The 5177-nt window shown below is 22.2% G+C and overlaps 1 long non-coding RNA gene across 1 annotated transcript; it reads right to left on the bottom strand.

Annotated features, from left to right (window-relative positions):
• Positions 1-1319: 1319 nt before the first annotated feature.
• LOC138337796 (uncharacterized) lies at positions 1320-2754 on the bottom strand. Its single transcript, XR_011211243.1, has 2 exons — positions 2560-2754; positions 1320-1823 (listed from the first exon to the last, which is right to left on the bottom strand). It is a non-coding gene; the product is annotated as an uncharacterized lncRNA (long non-coding RNA).
• Positions 2755-5177: the final 2423 nt, after the last annotated feature.

The following is a 5177-nucleotide window of genomic DNA, read 5'->3' as shown; positions in this document are numbered from 1 at the left end:
GTCATTGTTTTTTTAAAAAAAATTACCCTATTTTAATTTGTTAAAAAATTATTCTATTTTAATTAGTTAAAAAATTATTCTATTTTAATTAGTTACCTATATTTTATGCGTTACTATAACTATTTCCATAAATCAAAATTTAAAAAGTAAAAACATGAACATGTCTTTGTTTTTCTTTTATTTTTTTTCAAATCTATTTCTTTGTACTTTTACTTTTAAGAAAATACTGTTTTTTAGAAACATATGGAATTTGTTATTTTACAACTGTTTTATTTTTTAAAATATAATTTATATAATATAACTACAAGTAATTTATTTTAGTTATATAGAAAATTGAAAATCTGATGTTGATTTGGATTTTAAATAAGTACAATATTAATAAAATAGAGAAAAAAAAAGAAAAAATATATATATTTATGTTTTAGCTGCAATAAATAAGGAGTAGTTTTTTGTGTATAGTATAAAAAACGTGATGTTAAAACTGTTTTAAATTAACCATTAATTATTGATTATTCATTATTCATTATTTAAAATTTAAAAAATTTGTTGTGTTGACATAATTAATATTTTATTCTCATTTTATATATAGATAGAAGATTATGGTTATTATTATTATTATTATTATTATTATTATTATACTATAAATAAGGAGGTTTGAGAAGACACAAAACTCAACCGCAAAAATCAACTGGAAAAGAGACGGCTAGTTCCGTTAAATTGAAGATGAAAAAAAACAAAAAATAAAGAGGCAAAGAAAAAAGGGAAGAAGAGGAAAGGAAAAGAAAAATATCATATATTTTTTTATACATATATTATCACCTTTGTATAAATATGTATCAACTATGTATGCATATTGTTTGAAATATATTGCAACTTTGTATGAAATAATTTACCAATTCATTCACGTATCAAAACTTGTTGAAAATATTTTATCATTATATATGAAACTTTGTATAAAATATGAATAATAACTGTATGCATTAGTTCACACTTTTGCTATCTTATACTTCGAGTATGATAAATATCATATATTTTTTGATACATATATATTATCACCTTTGTATGAATATGCATAAACTATGTATGCATATTGTTTGAAAAATATTGCAACTTTGTATGAAATAATTTAACAATACATTTATGTACCAAATTTGTTGAAAATATTTTATCATTATGTACGAAACTTGTATAAATTACGTATGCCATAATTAATAGATGTTAATTGATGTATGATTTATTTTATTTTATTTTTGTATGAATTTTGTATGAAATTTGTCTTTCAATAGAATTCATGTATGCACTATGTACTATGTATAGAATTTAAATAATAATTGTATACGTTAGTTCACATTTATAAATAGTGTGTTTCATTGTTAATGAAACCAAAATGCAATACATACATAAAAAATTGTGTCTAACAGTCAAAACAACATAAAACAAATCATTTTTTAAGCACTGGATAATTTGAACATGTCTTTCTGTTGTGTCCAACTTGACGGCATCTACCGCAAGTGATTTTTAACTTTTTGAATTTCACGTCAGCAAACCTCTTCCATTGTTCAAGTTTTGGTCTTCCTGTTGTTCTCTTTGGACCGGGTGACATCATTTTAGGCCCTGAAATATAATTTGGTATATCTCATGTACTCTCGCATGGAATAGGTTCAACAGGGATGACGTATGCATCTTTGAAATTCTTTAGACTATCAAAAGCAGAACATAAATCTGCTTCATGCAACTTTCTGTATCTAAAAACTGTGATTACATGACCACATGGTATTTCATAATATTGAAATTTCCCTCTATCAGAAAATCGACATATTTACCTGTTTCACAATATTAAATTAAAAATGAGTACGACATAATAAATATTAATTGCAAAATAATTTATACACCATTCATATACACTATTATACCTTTCAAAAAACTATACCATACCGAAATTACTTTGAAAAGCTAGCTCATACACATAAAAACATAAATTCATATCCATTTCATACACAATTATATACATTTCATTATCACATGCCATATCTACATTTCTTTTCACAAACAGAATATCTAAAAAAATAAATACAAATTTCATAGACATATTGGAAACATAACATACATAATTCACTTTTGTTTACCAAACAGTAACATATATTCAAAATATACTAAATATTTACATAATTCATTCACAAATAGACTATCTACTAAAAATAAATACAAATTTCATACACATATTGGAAACATTTCATACAGAATTTACCTTCATTTACCACACAGTAACATATATTCAAAATATACTAAATACTAACATGATACATAATTCACATACAATTCATACACAATTATTAAAAAAAAAATACATCATGTCACACACAGAAATTACTATTCACAACAAACTTTGTACTTTAAAAACATAACAAATTGAAAAATGGTTTATACTAAACATCTATATAGTTACGTGCTTTTTTTGAAAAATGGTTTATACTAAAACACTGTTTCGTACAAAACACGCAATATTATATATATTGATTAAAAACAACCAAACACAAACTAATAAAATGTAACAAATACCAATCTGATGAATTCCACCTCCCATCATGTTTAATTAATATAGATAAAATGTTGTCCATCACAGCAAATCACGTTTTTTCAACAACAAAATATATTCAATCAATACAAAAAAAATGAAATGAAATCTGCTGAAAAAATTGAGAGAAACGCGAGAAAAAAAAAACAGATTTTACAATGATTATCAATTTGTTAGAGCGTTTTAAGGAAATAAATCACAACTTAAATTGATTTTCAACTAAATTGAGTATTTTAAGGTAACTAGATAATCAGATTTTCTTTTAAATTTCCTTAAAATGTGCTAATCAGTTATCTCTCTATCAAATGTATTTAATTTAAATAAAAAAAGATGTTATTTTCCATTTCAAAATTGATATTTTTTTATTAATTATTTTAAATTATTTAAAATTTAAGTTTTATTTTTAATAATATGCTATATTAAATGTTATACATTGGAAGACAAACTCTAATGTTATAGATTGTGAATATTATTATAAAATATGCTATATATCTAATTTTTACAAAATTTAACTTACGTTGTCATGCCGCGTTTAGTTTTTTTCTACTTTTACCCTATTTCATCGAGTTTTTCTTAAAAAAATTCTTATGTTTTTTCTCTCTCTTTTATAATGTAGTGTACTACTAAAATTTTAATTTTTTTTAAAAATTCGACCACTAAGACTCATTAAAAAGGATGTAAAAATTGAATTACTAAACTGTATATTCATAAGATAAATAATTGATATCATCGATTTTTTAGTTCATTAATTTCAATTTACTTGGTTATTCATTTGTGAAAAAAGACAATGGTGAGTAGATAAAAATAAGTTTAATTTAGTTTTCATCTTTTTAAAATTGAACTAAAAAAAAAAACTATAAAATTAAGGGGAAAAAATTAATTGATTAGATTTTATCAAAAGAATATTCATGATATTAATTTCTTCATTCAGTTAACTTTAAGATAATTTATTTTACATAATAATTTTTTTGTAAATCAATTTTAAATTTAATAATTTTGAGTTAGTACATGAAAAGAGATTTGCGTAGAAATAAAATGAGCAGTATAAATAAAAAAAGAAGAAGACAAAAGTAGGAAAAGTATGTTTAATAAATTTAAATAAAAATAAATTGAGATAAAAAATAGCATGGAGAGAATTAATGATAACAAAAATAATAAAACTCTACATTAAGGAGTTCGATCTAATATAATTACACATAAAATTAGAAATAACCTTATATATACAACGTAATTTTTGAATGAGGGGATCAACATGAACCCTGACCTCTATGTGAGTCCGCCCTTATACTATATATAACTTTAGAAATAAGCTCAAATACAACAAGTCACTCAATTATGAAGAATTATATAATAAAGTTATATAATTTTTTTTCGATAAAGCTACTCAATTTCACCTTTTTTCTTATGAAATCAATAAAATAAATCTATTGTAATTATTTTTATTTATGTTATATATAAGACATGAACCTTACAAATAAAAAAAATATACTCATATTTCACTTCCTATTCGTTCAACTACAAATCACAATGGATCTTCATCAATTCTTTTTTAAAAATAATATATTACCGATTCTTCATTTAGTTTTTTGTGAAAACAAGAAATAAATAATGACTCTCGTAGAGAAAATATTTAATATTATATTGATTGTATAATAAAATCCTTATTTGAGTTACAATTTGACTAATTTGCTAAGTTGAATCTTTTGTGATTATTATTCCACATAATACTTTTCCACATAATACTTTTCAGTCATTTATAATTTTTTTAATTGAAATTGATAAAAATTAGATGATTTTTCAGCTTTGACAAATTTTTATCGTCCTTTTACATTATACTTCACATACACTTTTTGCATATAATATATTTCAGATTCAAACAAAAAAACACATGATAGCTATTCAAAAGAATTAATAAAGACCCATTTTAATTTGTGTATGTCGATAGTAAAATATATGTTTTTTAAAAATTTTATTTTATTTGCAGGGTTCGATCTATATGATATAAAGATTTAATTAATTTTATCATATCAATTTTATACTAATGGTAAATTTAATTTATTTTTAGAACTATTTTATTTTAAAAATTGAGAGAAGTCGAAAATATTTTTAAATTCGTTGAAAATTATTATTTTTCAAAATTACTGACAACCTTAAAATCATTCTTTTATTTGACTAATGAACTTACATATACTCCTGATCTTGTTACATGAACGAAATACATTTCTGAATTCTCGCTAAGTTTAGCAGTGTATCCAATACTTCTCTCGACTTTATATTAAAAACTCTATGCTCATACAATAGTTTGAGACTAGCTGTTATATAACGTGACAAATCAGAAATGTATCCAAATTTAATTAGTCGAGTAAATAAATATTTCTAAAACTATTAATAATTTATAAATAAAATTAATAATTTGTGCTAAATTTAAAATTGTTATCAATACTTTTTCTTTTTCTCTAATTTCTTTGGAGTGATCTTTTGAGATATTTCTACTAGTGGACCAAATAAAAAAAAAGTACTTTTTTTTGGTTAAATAAACGTGCTATTATTCAAATGTGAAGTCATATTTTATTATTTGTAAGAAGAAAAACAGTTATTATAT

This window comes from Solanum lycopersicum, chromosome 8 (assembly GCF_036512215.1).
Source record: "Solanum lycopersicum chromosome 8, SLM_r2.1".
NCBI classification, from domain to species: Eukaryota; Viridiplantae; Streptophyta; class Magnoliopsida; order Solanales; family Solanaceae; genus Solanum; species Solanum lycopersicum.
This window is presented reverse-complemented; position numbering and strand designations above follow the sequence as displayed.